At 40.5% G+C, this 17,217-nt stretch overlaps 1 protein-coding gene across 4 annotated transcripts in view; it reads right to left on the bottom strand.

Moving 5' to 3' along the window:
- The window catches only part of st3gal4 (ST3 beta-galactoside alpha-2,3-sialyltransferase 4), a 135,555-nt gene that overhangs the window by 116,206 nt on the left and 2,132 nt on the right, over window positions 1-17,217 (bottom strand). The gene's annotated exons all lie outside the window — the stretch shown is intronic.

Genomic DNA, 17,217 nt, shown 5'->3' with positions numbered 1-17,217 from the left:
TGATACTTGTTAATTGTTTTGAGTGTATCATTTTTGGCTTGCTGGTCATCATATTTCATTTAATTTAGAATCATATGATCATTTGGTACATAAGTGACCCTTTGGCCCATCAGGTATGTATCACTGTCTTTACTGCCACAGGATCTTTTTGGAGCTCTGAGCACAACCCCTCAGCTCTTATCAACTAAAGTTTCATTATATGCATGCAACACTTTACAATACAGTGGTTTACATCATTCAAATGCTCATGTCACATTTTGACATCAGGACAGTTTTAGATAAAATGCAGAGGGTGGTGGGTGCTTTGCTAGCGGAGGGAGGCATGATAGCGTTAATTAAGATGTATCTAGACAGATACATGAATGGACAGGGAGCAGAGGGATACAGATCCTTAGAAAATAGGCAACAGATTTAGATAGCGGATCTGGATCAGCACAGTCTTGGAGGGCCGAAGGGTCTGATTCTGAGCTGTAATTTTCTTTGCTCTTAAAACACATCAATGTGACGGCTTGCCTTCACAATAGGTTCTGAGCACAGCCAAACAATGTCACCTTCAGCTTCCTCCAAATATAATCATTGCCAAAGATTTAATCTGATTGTAGAATTTACAAGCACAAACCTATTAAAGATGTACCACCTGGGCAACTTGTATCAAAGTGTGTAGAAGATAACGTTTCACATGACAGGATGACTGCGCAATTACAAATTGGTTTCCTTCCTAACCATGCCATTGGAAGAGGTAAAGAAGGAGGATGGAGCTGGCCATTAATCAGCACACCTCAGTCTGGCAAGTGGATTTAAGAGTTATTGGCTGTTGTTCTCAGAAACCTCCCTCCAGATTTTCAGCTGTTGGTAAACTCTGACTGTCTTAGTATTAGTGTCATAGAGGTGTACTGCATGGAAACAGGTTGTTCGTCTCTGCTGCCCAGTTTTCACAATTAATCTCGTCCCACTTGCCTGTGTTTTGATCCATATCCCTCCATCCCTATCCCATCCATGTACCTGTCCAAATATTTATTAAATTACAAGTTCTGTACTCACCTCCACCACTACCTCTGGCAGCCCATTCCAGACAGTCACTGCCCTCTGTTTAGAAAAAAGTGCTCGTCTGAACCCTTTTGGATCTCCCCTTTGTCGCCTTAAACCGATGCCCATTAGTTTTAGACTCCCCTACCATGGGGAAAAGCTGTTGGTTATCTATGCCTCATGATCTTATAAATCTCTATGAAGTCACTCCTCAGTCCAGGGAAATAAGTCCCATCCTATGTCTTTCCTTATAACTCAAATCTTCCAGTCCAGTTAGCATCCCAGTAAATCTTTTCTGCACTCTTTCTCATTTAATTATATCCTTTCTATAGGTGGTAAACAGTTTTAAGAAACAGTGTTAAAAACATGCTAGTTCTTGGGTCAGTTCCTCATACTGGGCTCCTCCCTCCATACTTCAATCATGGAAGACCCTTTGACCTTTTCTCCCACAATATCCTGCTTTCCGCGGTTCAAGTTCCCATGCACCAGCTGACAATTCCTCACCCACCTCCAGCGCTCCTTTTCACTCTTTCACACGGTTTACTCAACAAGATGGTAAAGTTTTTTTTAAGTCAATTGTAGCAGTTCAGACAGTCATCCAAAGTTCCTATTTATAGGAATTATCAATCAGTTGCATGATTTACATGTTTCTGGATCAGTTTTTCTTTCATGGTTTGCCTATTTTTCAGGTTTTCAGGTCTGAAAGAGGAAAAACCAAGGGGGGTGTTCGATGAAATCAGCTCCACAATCTCTTTCAATAGTTGCACCAAAAAAAAAAGTAAATTTCACCATTAACTTGAATATTGCACATCCACAGGATTTTTCAGTAGATGCCAGAGGTAGTGGTGGAGGCGAGTACAAATTTGTCAGTTAATAAATATTTGGACAGGTACATGGATGGGATAGGGATGGAGGGATATGGATCAAAACACAGGTAATTGGGACAAGACTAATTGTGAAAACTGGGCAGCATAGACAAATTAGTCCGAAAGACCTGTTTCCATGCTGTACACTTCTATCACTCTCTCAATTGTCCTGCACAAATTATTAATACTTCAAAATTTCAACTCAAACTCTTGTTTTAAAGTGGAAAAAAAAATTAATGGAAAATGGGAAGACACAAGGGCACATCATAAGCCTTTGCTGTCACAAAACAGATGTATATTGTAGCACATGCTGTCTTTTTTTCTCTTCTGTGAAATGCTTTGTGTAACATTCTTTGAAGATAGAAAATAAAAATATGAATTCAATTCTCCCATAGCACAGAAAAGGACACTTCGGTCCAACTTGTCCACACCAACCAGCCATCCTAATTTGAACTAGTCCTATTTGCCAGCATTTGGTCTCTATCCCTTTGAACCCTTCCTATTCATATGCCCATCCAGATGCCTTTTAAATGCTGTCATTGTTCCAGCCTCCACCACTTCCTCTGGCAGCCCATTCCAAACACGCAACATCCTCTGTGTGAAAAAGTTGCCCCTTACGTCCCTTTTATATCTTTACCCTGTCACCCTGAACCTAGGCCCTCAAGTTCTGGACTCTCCCACCCAGGCAAAAGACAGTCTGTTTATCCTATCCATGCCCCTCATGATTTTATAGACCTCTATAAAGGTCACCACTCAGCCTCCGAAACTCTAGGGAAAATTCTCTAACCTATTCAGCCTCTCCCTTCAACTCAAATCCTCCACTCCTGGCATTTTGTTGCAAATCTTTTCTGAACCTTTTCAAGTTTCACAACATCCTTCCTAGGGAGACCAGAATTGAATGGAGTATTGCAAAAGTGGCCTCACCAACGTCCTGTCCAGCAACAACATGACATCCCAACTCCTATACTCAATGCACTGACCAATAAAGGCAAATGTGCCAAACACCTTCTTCACCACCCTGTCGAACTGCAGCTCCACCTTCAGGGAACTACAAACCTGCATTCCCAGGGCTCTACCATTAAGTGTGTAAGTCTTGCCCCGATTTGAGTTACCAAATACAACACCTCACATTTATTTAAAATAAAGTTTATCTGCCACTCCTCGGCCCATCAGCCCAGGAGTGGCAGATCAAGATCCTGTTGTACTCCGAGATAACCTACATCATTGTCCACTACACCTCCAATTTTGCAGCTGCATACTAACTAACCAAACCTCCTTCTGAAAAAACAAATGCTGGAGATCACAGTGGGTCAGGCAGCATCCATGGAGAGACAGCAAGCTAATGTTTTGTGTCTCGATGACTCTTCATCAGAGCTCTCAAAACGTTAGTTTGCTCTCACTCCATGGATGCTGCCTGACCCGCTGTGATCTCCAGCATTGTTTAGTTTCAGTTCAGATTTCAGTATCTGCAGTCATTTTAACCATGCCTCCTTTCATCACATCCAAATCATTTGCATAGACGACAAAAAAGTGGACTCAACACCAATCTTTGTGGCACATCACTGGTCACAGGCCTCCAGTTTGAAAATCATCTTTCTACAACTATCTTCTATCTCCTCCCTTCAAGCCAAATTTATATCTGTTTGGCAGGCTCCACCTGAATCCCATGTGAGCCAACTTTGCTAACCAGGCAAAAGTGATGACTGCAGATGCTGGAGATCAGAGTCAAGATTAGAGTGATGCTGGAAAAGCACAGCAGGTCAGGCAGCTTCTGAAGAGCAGGAAAATTTACATTTCGGGCAAAAGCCCTTCATCAGGAATAGGCAACTTTGCTAACCAGTCTACCATGTGGAACATTGTCAAACACCTTACCGAAGTCCACACAGACAATGTCTACTGTTCTACCTTCATCAATCTTCTTTGTCACCGCTTAAAAAACTTCAATTTAGTTAGTTAGACATTATGTCCCACACAGAGCCATGTTGACTATCCCTAATCAGTCCTTGTCTCTCCAAATGCAGGTAAATCCTGTCCCTCAGAATCCCCTCAAATAACATACCCAACATTAATGTCAGGCTCAGAGGTGTATAGGTCCTTGGCTTTTCCTTACATGTTTTCTTAAATAAAGCTACCACATTAGCCACCCTCCAATCTTTCAGCACTCATGGCTGTCAATGATACAAATACCTCAGCAAGGGGCCTAGCAATCTCTTTCCTTGATTCATCTGATCAGATCCTAGGGATTTGTCTACCTTTATGTGTTTTAAGACCTCCAGCACCTATTCTTCTTTAAAATGGACTCTTCAAGACATCCCTACTTATTTCCCAAAGTTCTCTAGCTTCCCTGTCCTTCTCTATGGCAAATACTGACACAAAATATTTGTTTAGTATCTCAACCATCCTCTTGGAGTCCACAGTTAGACAGTCTCATTGATCTTTATGGGGCCCTATTCTTTGTTTAGATATTCTTTAGCTTTTAATGTATTTGTAGAATCTCTTTAGATTTTTAGTAACCATATTTGCTAAAGCTATCTCATGTCCCCTTTTGACTCTCCTGATTTCCCTCTTGAGTATACTCCTGCTGCCCTTGCATTCCTCTAGGGATTCACTTGATTTGAGCTGTCTATACCTGACGTATGCCTCCTTCTTTTTCTTCACCAGAGCCTCAATCTCTCCAGTCATCCAGCAATCCCAACCATACCACCTCACCCTTCACACTAACAGGAACACACTGTCTCTGAACTCTCATTATCTCATTTTTGAAATGCTCCCACCTTTCCAGCCTCCCCTTAACCGACAAACAGCATACTCCAATTTGCTTTTCAAAGTTCCGGCCTCATACCATCAAAATTGGTCTTTCCCCAATTTTGAACTTTTACTTTAGATCCGGTCTATCCTCTTCCAGTCCAGGCAGCATCCTGGTAAATCTCCTTTGCACACTCTTTAAAGCTTCCACGTCCTTCCGATAATGAAGTGACCAGAACTGAACACAAAAAAAACTCCCAAAAAAAAAAGGAAGGTCTAAGCTGAACTGGGCTGCATTTGGTGATCACATTGGAGGGAGTGCAAAGGAGATTCACCAAGATGTTGCCTCGGATGGAGCATATCAGCAATGATGAGAGGCTGAACAAGCTTGGGTTAGTTTCTTTTGGAGCAGAGAAGGTTGAGGAAGGACCTGATAGAGATGTATACTATTATGAGGGCATTTCTTTCATCTATTTACCACCACCAGAGGGGCAGGGACAAGGTGAATTGAAAGCAGCTGTTCCCCAGGCTTGAAGAATCAATAACAAGAAAGCATAAACTTAAAGTGAAAGGCAGGAAGTTTAGCGCGGATTTGGGAAAACTTATCCCAGTGAACGGTGAGAGTCTGGAGCATTCTGCCTGGGATGTAGTTGAGATGGTAAATCTCTCAGTCTTTAAAGAGTACTAAGATGAGAACTTGGTAGTGTCATAACATTCAAAGCAATGGAATAAGTGCAGGAATGTGGGAGTCGTGTTGGTAGTGGGATTTCTTTTGGGCATACAAACCCACTGATCCAAACGGCTTTTTCAGTCGTGCTGAGTCTTTGGACTTCCAGTAACAAACCGCATTTCTTATTCTTGTAAAGAAATTGTGAACAGGCACTCCAGGTTCATGCCTTGGGCTCTGAAATTCTCAAAGGAGCCAATGATTTGGCTTTGGATTGAACATAACATCAGAAATAAAAATATTTGCAAACGTCCTAATTTCTCTGCTATCACCACAATTACACCCTCAATCCCACCTTTGCTATCTATCCCCACTTCCCATTACAGTATTGGTTAAACATTATTCCCTTCTAATATATTCTTTCTTCCAATGTTTAGTCTTAACTGGAGTGCAGATCTCACAGCTGTTAGTTACCTCTGGACCTTAAAAGAATGAAAACTGTATACAGGTGCATTGAGTAATTTAACAATGACTGCTTCACTATGCTGCCATCATTTAACATCACCGACACATAAATTTGAACAAGAATTTCTGGAGAGCAGGCATGTTTTTAAAAAAAATTTACTTCAGTTTGTAAACATTGCTCATATGCAGCATTTCAGACCAATCCCATTGGTGACTTAGAACATAGAACAGTTCAGCAGAGAACAGGCCCTTTGGCCCTCAATGCTGTGCTGACCTTTTATCCTACTCTAAGATCAGACTAACCTACATACCTTCCATCTTACTATTGTCCATGCATCTATTCAAGAGTCACTTAAATGCTCCTAATGTATCTGAGTCTACCACTGGCAGTGCATCTCACGCACCCACCACTCGCTGTGTAAAGAACCTACCTCTGACACCTCCCCTAAATTTTCCTCCAATCACCTTAAAATTATACCTCCTCATGATAACCATTTCTGCCATGGGAAAATGTTTCTGACAATCCACTCTATCCATGCTTCTCATCATCCTGTGCACCTCTAACAAGTCACCCTTCATCCTTCTTCACTCCAATGAGTTAAGCCCTACCTCCCGCAACCTTTTTTCATAAGACAAGCCCTCCAGTCCAGGCAGTATCCGAGTAAATCTCCTCTGCAACCTCTTTAAAGCTTCCACATCCTTTCTATAATGAAGCAACCAGAACTGAACACAATAAATATTCTAGGTGTGGTCTATAGGGCTCTATACAGTTGGTTCTTCAAGTTTATCCCCCTGCTAATGAAAGCTAACACACTATATGCCTTCTTAACAACCCTATCAACTTTAAGGGATCTATGGACGTGGACACAAAAATATCCCTGTTCCTCCACACTGCCAAAAATTCTGCCTCTAACCCTGTATTTAGTATTCAAATTCAACCTTCTAAAATGAATCACTTCACACTTTTCCAGGCTGAACTCCATCTGTCACTTATCAGCACAGTTCTGCATCCTGTCATTGTCCAGTTGCAACTAACAACAGCTCTCCACGCTATCCACCACTCCACCAATCTTTGTCATCAGCAAACTTACTAACCCACCCTTTCACTTCCTCATCCAAGTTATTTATAACAATCACAAAGAGCAGAGATCCCAGAGGTCCCTGCAGAACAACACTGGTCACCGTGCTCTGGACTGAAATACTTTCCATCTACTACCACTCTCTGTCATCTATGGGCCAGCCAATTCTGTTTCCAGACACCAAGGTTTCCCTGAATCCCATGCCTCCTTACTTTCTGAATGAGCCAACCATGGGGAACCTTATCAAATGCCTTGCTAGGTTCCATATACACCACATCCACTGCTCTACCTTCAATGTGTTTTGTCACATTCTCAAAGAATTCAATAAGGTTTGGGAGGCATGATCTGCCCCTCACAAAGCCATACTGACTATTTCTAATCAAACTGTGGTTTTCCAAGTAATCATAAATCCTGTTTCTCAGAATCCTTTCCAATAATTTGCCCACCACAGATGTAAGACTGACTGGTCTGTAATTCTCAGGGTTATCCCTATTTCCTTTCTTGAACAAGGGAAAACATTTGCCGTCCTCCAATCATCTGGCACTACTCCAGTGGACAGTGAGGATGCAAAGATCAGCGCCAAAGGCACAGCAATCTCTTCCCTAGTTTCCTGTAAACCTTGGGTATATCCTGTTTGGCCCAGTGGACTTACCTATCCTTATACTTTTCAATATTTTCAGAACATCTTCCTTCTTAACATCAACCTGTTCGAGCATATCAGCCTGTTTCATACTGTCCTCACAAACAACAAGGTCCCTCTCAGTAGCGAATACTGAAGCAAAGTATTAATTAAGGACCTCCTCTACGTCCTCAGACTCCAGGCACAAGTTCCCTCCACTACCCCTGATCGGCCCTACCCTCACTCTGACCATCCTCTTGTTCCTCACATAAATGTAGAATGCCTTTGGGTTTTCCTTAATCCTACCCGCTAAAGTTTTTCCATGTCCTCTTCTAGCTCTCCTAAGCCCATTCTTCAGTTCCTCCTGATTACCTTGTAAGCCTCTAGAGCCCTGTCTGATCCTTGCCTCCTCAACCTTAAGGAAGCTTCCTTTTTCTTCTTGACTAGATGTTCCATATCTCTTGTCATCCAAGGTTCCTTCACACTACCATCCCTTCCTTGCCTCAGTGGGACAAACCTGCTCAGCACTATCAACAAGTGCTCCCTAAACAACCTACATATTTCTGTCATGCTTTTCCCTGAGAACATCTGTTCCCAACATGGGTGCCCTAGTTACTGCCTAATAACATTGTAATTCCCCCTCCCCCAATTAAATACTTTTCTATTCTGTCTGCTCCTATCCCTCTCCATGGCTATAGTGAAGGTCAGGGAGTTGTGATAACTATCACTGAAATGCTCTCCCATCGAGAGATTTGCTCAATGACTTCCAAATGTCTTTATTCTGCAGACTTTGAGGTCTTTCTCCATTAAAGTAATATTCAGCTCATTTGTTCTACCTGTCAGGGAAAAGGCAACAAAGGAAGTCGATGATTATCTGAACAGCCACAATCTCATTGAATGGCAGAGACTCATTGGGCTGAATGGTCTATTGCTACTCCAATGTCTTATATTCTTAACCACCAGAGAAAAGTGAACAGAAAATGATACACACTACATTTATAATTACTTAATTATAAGTTTAATTACTTTTGTTTTCAAAAAAAGAATTTGCATCAGCTGTATCAAAATGCAGTGTAAACAAGACCATACACAGAATGCTAGGCCATTAACTTTGATATGGAACCTGATTGCTGACAATTTACAGAACCTCTTCATAATATCTTCTGACTCATTTGTTTGAGAAATATTTACAATTTTAAAAATTGGGCAGCATCTTTCAAAAAACCTGCTGATTTTTAGGGTGGCCCTTGGACAGAGCACATAAGAACTGCTTTACAAAAACTCAATCTTCACCATTATCCCACTTCTGCCAGTGTCCAACACAATCTGCTTCATATAAAGGTCAGTGCGAACACAGGGCTTAATGTTCCAGTGTGTTATGCTCCCATTATATCCTTCATCTGTCTCCAATAAACAACATGTGTGTAGAATTTCATCATTTCCTTGTTTTGTAAACTGACAAATAAATTTATTAACCATTAATTGATGAGTGAACTAATTGATAAGTGGTAAGAGGCTGTACACTGTACATTGAGTGTTTACAGACGTAACATGTGAAAGGAAGTCTTAATGCAGCTGTAATTAAGGCCTTGGTGAGACCACACCCTGAGTACTATGTGCTGTTTTGGTCTCGATACTAAAGAAAAGATAAATTTCACAAAGAGAGAGTGAAATGAAGATCCATCAAAACTGATTCTTGGGATGGCAGGTTCTTTATATGTGAGGAGAGATTGGGTCAACCAACCCTGTATTCAGAGAAGCTGAAGAGGAGGAGATGACCTCAGTTAAATATATACAATTCTATCAGGGTGAAACTGACTGGATGGTTCCCCTGGATGGGGATTCCAGATCAAGGGATCATGGTCTCAGGATAGTCAATAGGCTGTTTAACACCAAAATAAGAAAAACATTCCTTCAGAGAGTGTGGCAAACCGCTAAAGACTGGGGAGGTTGGGTCACTCATTCAGGGAAATTGCTTCTGAACCCTCTCCAACTTAATAACACCCTTCCTATAACAGGGAGACAAGAACTGGACATAGTACTCCAGAACACGCCTCACCAGCATCCTGTATAACCTCAATATAAACGAAACTACGCATCAACCTAACTACAATTTCTTCAAATAATTCAATTATTTACGTAGAACTCTCTTTTGGAATTCATGCTGACAGTTCTTTATTACATTTTCATTTTTAAATGTTTTCCTGTTGCACATTTGAATCTGAGTCCATTATCCAAATATTAGGCCAATAGTTTCTTGATCCACCTCCTATTCTTCTTTCTTCCTTGATAATTTAAATTCCAAATCTTTACCTTCCTGATCTCAAAAACAATTCTCCCTTAACGTATTTATATTCCCTTTTGTCAACGTTCCTACGTTGTCTATGGACATAAGTGTGTTTCGTAGTTTCGATTTCCTCCTAATTTTTCCATGTATCCATAATTTGATGGTCATGGCAAGTTTAGTCGTGCATTGTAACCCAATACATTCCTTCCAGTTTGGACAGCTGCATATGTTTGTGACTGCTGTTTCATTTCTTTGTTGGCACATTTTCCAACTTATTTCCCCAGTTCAATTCCCATTCTCTGAAAAAAAAAGGATTATTATATTTCTCCAGTTTTTCTCTTTGACCTTGGTCTTACTTATGGGCTGCCTTTAATCTTACTTTAAACCTCACTCAGTTTGAGCGAAAACAGTGAACACAACAAATTCGACTAGATCACAGAGGTTTGCTTACCTCACCAAAATTGTACAAACCAATGAGAAAATCTCAAAACTCTTTAAGGACACCGAATATAATCCAGAGACCATACGCTTTTACGGAATCTGGGTATCAGTGGCAAGACCAGACTTTTTACCCTTCCCCAATTGTTCTAGAGGAGGTGGGGAGTTACTTTCTTCAACCACTGCAGAGGTGCACAGACATCCCACAGCGCTGATAGGAAGTTAGTTCCAGAATTTTAATCCAGTGAAAATAAAGGACGGCAATATAGCTCTAAGTCACAATGGTGTCCTATTCAGAGGAGGACTTGCAGATGGTGATGCTGTCATGCATCTGCTGCTCCTGATCTTCAGGTGATGGTTGTCTCAAGTAATTGTCGTTTGGGACCAATGGTCTCACTTTGATCATCAGAGCTGATTTGTCTTTCATCAAGCAAACCGTCAATGGCAACACAATGTAGGAGCAAATTACTGCACATGCTGGAATCTGTACTGAGAAACACCAAATGTTGGACATCCCAACAGGTCAGACAGCATTCATGGAGAGACAGCAAACTAATGTTTCGAGTCTCAGATGACTCTTCATCATTTAGACTTGAAACGTTTGATTGCTCTCTCTCCAAGGATGCTGTCTGACTCACTGTGATCTCCAGCAACTGTTGTTGTCAATGGTAACAGACTAATTCTCATAGCTATGGAACGTATGGTCACGAGAATGTACTTGGTCCATCATTACTTTCAACAACTCCTCTGAATCTACAAATTTCTCATTCATACCAGGCAACTACGAACAATCAGGATCCAATACTATACCTTTTTTTTTCAATATGTTTATCAATAATCTTTCTCAGCGTCCTCACTCTTTAATTGCCTCTCTTTTACAAAAAAACAACATTCAGCTGATCTAAACTAGTTTCCAATGGCCTGGCATCAGGCCTTTAAGGCGAGCAAAGTTTTCTCTGAAACTTTTCTGTCTGCATGCAATGTATCAAATACTCAAATAAAAGTAGAGTTAACTTTGGTACCTTCTCAAGCTGGGGGATTCATTATTTATTTAGGATTGTTACCAAAAGCTGATATAGATTATATCCTCTGACAACTTACAGCAAGGCCTTAGCATGAACAGCCTGTGTTAGTGTAGGCGATAATTTACAGTTTACTTGATCTGCCAACATTTTATGAGCAATTTTATCCCTTAAAGCATAGCTCCTTTCACACAGCCTGTTTTAAAAGTGATTTTTGCATCTGTATTCAAAACTCACCCTTATACATCCACACAATTGTGCAAGTTCAGTTTTAGCAAATGCTTTCTCCCCCATTAATGAGAAATGTTTCCAGTGGTCTAAGCCCAATCCCTCTTTCTTTTCCACAATTTATCTTACTGGCAACTGTCTTAATCTGGTTGCCAAAGTTACAAAATGAAATGATTTTTCTTCTATATTCCACATCTTTATATCCATAACCACTACCTGTTGAAATGCCTTGCTAAGGCAAAGTGACACAGTGTCCTTCAATACTTCCTACAAATCTCACATCCGTCAAGTATTTCTTTCATAAGTTTACTATATTCTTCATCCCTTATTCCTGCATCCTTTACTAAAATTTTTAATCTTTTGAAGGACAAATAAGCAAATTATCTATGTAGTTTTAACAAACTTTACATTTTGACTTCTACATTTCAACCTGCATGTCTTTATTTACTTTGACTTTTTGAATTATTAAAGGAACAAAACTATCCCAGCTACATAAAGAGCAAATTTGCAACCTTTCCAAACACAATCGCTTTGTCTTTTTCATATCCAATTTCATTTGTGCTTATTTCCAGTTGAAGATTTACTTAATAACTAGGGTATTTCCCTGGATATTATATCCACGGTAATGAAATGATTGACTCGGGCTATTTCAAAAGAAATGACTATCTTTTCAAAGATTTTAATGTATTATCATACCAAAAACATTCTCCACATTCCTATTTTACAGAGTCCAGGTAACATTTCACCTCATCTATTCCATCCATTGTAGCTGTGTAACCACTAGCATATTGAAAGATTCTGCCAGAACTATGTTCATTCCTGGCCTGAAAACCATTGTGGCCAGTACAATGCCCTCTCTTTGATCTTCATCTCCATCCCCAAATCCTCTAATACGTCATTTAGAACAGTTCATGCTCTCACACTTGAATCACACCTGAAACATCAATTGAATACACCCTGAGCAGTTCTTGAGTTAATTCCTTTATTTGTAAATCTCAAAATGTCTTTGCTTCTTAAAACTGTCAAAGGCATTTTGATCATACATTTTTCAGAGAATACCATCTCTGAACAGGGTGATTGGAAGAATATGGGTGTGTTTGGAAAGGGAACATATGGTGTTTATTGGTGCCTATAAACCGTGTAGACAGAAGTGGGCACGGTCAGAGGCGACGGCCTGTGGCACTCACACTGAACAGTTAATCTGGAGATCCAGGTAATGCTCTGGGGACGGGGGACCATGATAGATGGTGGAATTTAAATTCAATAAAAACCTGGAATTAAGAGTCTAATAATGCCCATGAATCCATTACCGATGGTCAGAAAAAAACCATCTGGCTCAATAATGTTTTTGGGAAGGAAACTGCCATCCTTACTTGGTCTGGCCTACATGTGACTCCAGACCCACAGCAATGTGGTCAACTCATAACTGCCCTCTGGGCAATTAGAGATGGGCAATAAATGTTGGCCTAGCCAGTAATGCCCACATTCTGTTAGTGAATTTTGTAAAATCCATCGACCATTTGATTTAGTCTCCCCACTTGTTGCTCCAATGTTTGCTTTTTTTTTTGGACAAATTTATAAATCACACAACACCAGGTTACACTCCAATAGATATTTGAAAGCACTAGCTTTCGGAGCGCTACTCCTTCATCAGGTGGTTGTGGAGTACAAGATCATAAGATACAACATTTATCGCAAAAAATTATAGTGTTATGCCACCGAAATGATATATTGAACAAACCTGGATTGTTAAGCCTTTCATCTTTTAGAATGGGTTACAGGTTTTGGTTCATTAATATGTAAATCCCAAAACTTCAGGATTTGGAGATGCTGGTGTTGGACTGGGATGTACAAAGTTAAAAATCACACAACACCAGGTTATAGTCCAACAGGTTTAATTGGAAGCACGCTAGCTTTCGGAGCGATGCTCCTTCATCAGGTGACAATCACCTGATGAAGGAGCGTTGCTCCGAAAGCTAGTGTGCTTCCAATTAAACCTGTTGGACTATAACCTGGTGTTGTGTGATTTTTAACTCCAAAACTTCAGTGAAGTCACCTTCTCAAGATAATTTAAGGTTTTATAACAAAAGGTGACATCTCAGCTCAGACAATGAATTGAAGGTGTGAGGTTAGAGTCTGTCTGTATCCCAATCTTGAGTCAGACTGGTTCTACTTCCAAAGTGGAATTTACAAAATATTACACATATTGACTGCCTGTTGGCTTTCCATTCCTGACTGCCTGCCTCTCTTCCAAAGATATATTTATGCCTGGATATCCTTGGAGAGGGTATATTTGATGTCCACTCGTACCCTCGCAATTACCAGAGATAGTGGGAACCAAGGGGCTGATGGGCAGTGTTACTAACTTCTTAACTGGGTGAATTGATAAATTGGTGATGGTCATCTAAAGTTTTAAAAAGAAAGGCTTGTTTTCTGATTTTCTTTGGAAAGGGAGAAACTACAATATGCGTTGAACAATAAAATGCAATTAAGCAGTTGCAGAAAACAGATTGACTCCTGCTCTGGTAAATGGTTTACTAGCAATTTAATATTATGCATATACACACACAATCCATGCTCCTGCACGCTCTTCACAGTATTATCCTTTACTTAATATTGTCTTTCCACATTCTCCCGATCAAAATGCATCACGTAATACTTCTGTACACTGAACTTCATCTGCCACCCATCTGCACAAGCTACCAATATCAATGTCCTCCTTAAAGTTTACAATTCTTCCAAGTTTTGTACATCTGCATATTTGGATTGCACCCTGTACAACAATGTCTAGATCACTAATACATATGCAAAAAAATAAAAGACCTAGTGGGATATTCCACTTGATATCTTCCTCAAGATGAAAAGAATCCATTCACCATTGTTCTCAGGTTCTCAACATTGGGCCAATTTAATAATCATGTTGCTACTATTCTTTTTATTCCATGAGCTCTATCTTTGCTCAGAAGTCTTTTTGCTGCACGATATTGAACACCCTCTCACAGTACCACATCAACAATATCAACCACATTAGCTCTTCTAAAGCTAGCAAAACATGGTTTCCCCTTTTAAAAATCAAAGCTGTCTCTCCTTAGTTAACCTCCATTTATACCAAATTGCTACTTGAACAAAATTAGCAAACTAGGATGTTGAATTGATTGAACTGTGGTCACTTACTTCATCCTTACAGAAAAAGTTAGGTTTATTTGAGTGATTTGTATCCTTTAATATTAAATAAGGAATGAGGCAAAGTCAAAATACTGCAGATGCTGAAAATCTGAAACAAACAGAGAAGTGCTGCAGAAACACAATGAGTCTGGCAACTTCTGTGGAGAAACATAGTTAACATGGAGTCTGGTATGAGTCTTCAGAACAGAAAGGTGTTTTGAAAACGTCTTCTTGTTTGTACTTTTGATGGAAGCAGAGAAGGAGAAAGACAGCAGATGGTTTGGAGTCTCCACAGAAAAGTCAAAAGAGTTATTCATAGTGAATAGATAGAGAAACAAAGAATGGGTTCTGGTGAATTTAATATAAATAGAATGATGAGGTAGAATATTGGCGTTTAACATAAGACATCTGGAATGAAAAGGCAGGAAGTAACGTTCCAATGAGTAGTCCCCCATTTAAAAACATAGAAGATAGGAGCATTTGAATCATTTAAAGATTCAAATGCTCCTGAGCAAAAAAAAAAGTCGCAGCAGCTTGCTCCACCACTCAATACGATATCGGCTGATCATCGAGTTCAATATCCACAATCCTGTCCTCCCCCCATATCCCCAATTCTACAGGCTCACCACTCGCTAGGTGACAAAATTTCTCCTCAGTTCAGTCTTAAAAGGTTTACCCCTTATCCTTAAGCTGTGAGCCCTGGCTCCAGACTCCCTCATCATCAGGAACATCCTTCCTGCATCTAAACCAAAACAACTGCAGATGTTGGAAATCAGAAACAAAAATAGAAATTGCTGGAAAATGTCAGCAAGTATGACATAATCTGTGGAAAGAAATCAGTTAACGTTTTGGGTCCAGTGACTCTTAAGAACTGTGAATGAAGATGACCCTATCTAGTGTCTGTTCAAGAAAGTGTACAAAACAATTGTTAGTTCTGTGGATACCCCAAGCAGACTTTATTGCTCTCAACACACTTCAGCTCATGCAAATCAATACATCGCCACTCCATTGAGCAGTCCAGCAACTGATAGTGGCAATCATGATTAGCGTATCACCCCAGATTTAGATCATAAGACATAGGAACAGAAATTAGGCCATTCAGCCCATCAAGTCTGCTCCGCTATTCAATCATGGCTGATAGGTTTCTCATCCCTATTATCCCACATTCTCCCTGTAACCCTTGATACTCAAGAAGTTATCTATCTCAAACTTTAATATACTCAGTGACCTAGCCTCCACAGCCTTCTGTGGCAATGAATTCCTGAACATTGAACCTCATCCACTGTCTATATGCCCATTACACCAAATATCATAGAGTCATCAAGATGTACAGCACAGAAACAGACCCTTTGGTCCAACTCATCTACGTTGACCAGACATCCCAACCCAATCTAGTCCCACCTGCCAACACCTGACCCATATCCCTCCAAATCCTTCCTATTCAAATACCCATCCAAATGCCTTTTAAAATGTTGCAATTGTACCAGCCTCCCCATGTCCTCTGGCAGCTCATTCCATACACGTACCACCCTCTGAGCGAAAAGGTTGCCCCTTAGGTCTCTTTTATATCTTGCCCCTCTCACCCTAAACCTAAGCCCTCTAGTTCTGGACTCCCTGACCCAAGGGAAAACATTTTGTCTATTTATCCTATCTGTGCCCCTCACGATTTTATAAACCTCTATAAGGTCACCCCTCAGCCTCCGATGCCCCAGCTTATTCCACCTCTCCCTATAGCTCAAACCCTCCAACCCTGCCAACATCCTTGTAAATTATTTCTGAACCCTTTCAAGTTTCACAACACCTTTCCAATAGGAAGAAGACCAGAATTGCACGCAATATTCCAACAGTGGCCTAACTAGCCCTTTTGAAGTTTTCACTCTGTAGAGACTCTGTGAAAGTGAAAACAGGCCATTTGGCCCATTGAGTCCACACCAATCCTCCAAAAAGCATCCCACCCAGACTCACCCCCTTATTCTATCCCTGCAACATTTCATTTCCTATGACTAATTCAGGTAGCCTGCACAACCTTGGACACTCTGGGCAACTTAGCATGGCCAATTCACCAAACCCATACATTTTTGGAGGAAACTACAGCACCAAGACGAAACTCACACAGACATGAGGAAAACGTCTGTGTAGAATTTGTAGAGTCAATCAAGGCTGGAATTGTACTCAGGTCCCTGGCCCTGTGAGGCAGCAGTACTAACCAGTGAACCACCATGCTGTCCTTTCCTACTCAGTTTACAATGCTTTGTATCATCTGTATATTTTGAAACCGTCCTATACAACAACATTTGTATATATTCGGGAAAAAGTCCCCAACCTCCCCCGGGATCTTCCACTCCAAATCTTCCCCAGGATGAAAAGCAGAGCCATTTATTTGTTCCTTGCCACTCAGCCAAGAAAGTAAGGGGACAAAAACCCCATCTTTGTGGTCACACTTAATAAGCCCCCTCAGATGCAAATAATAAAGTCTCAATAAAAAATGAGAGACACCCACTCCCGAAATAAAACACCTGAAACCTTTTCTAACACTATGAGGTTTGTAATTATTCATAATACATTTTCTGTTTGTTATTGTTATGAAAGAAACAAAATCCATACATTATT

Source organism: Chiloscyllium plagiosum, unplaced genomic scaffold (genome assembly GCF_037043375.1).
Source record: "Chiloscyllium plagiosum isolate Xiang-an unplaced genomic scaffold, Cpla_swu_hap1 HiC_scaffold_29, whole genome shotgun sequence".
Taxonomy (NCBI): Eukaryota; Metazoa; Chordata; class Chondrichthyes; order Orectolobiformes; family Hemiscylliidae; genus Chiloscyllium; species Chiloscyllium plagiosum.
Note: the sequence above shows the minus strand (reverse complement) of the source record. Positions and strands in the feature narration are given on the sequence as shown.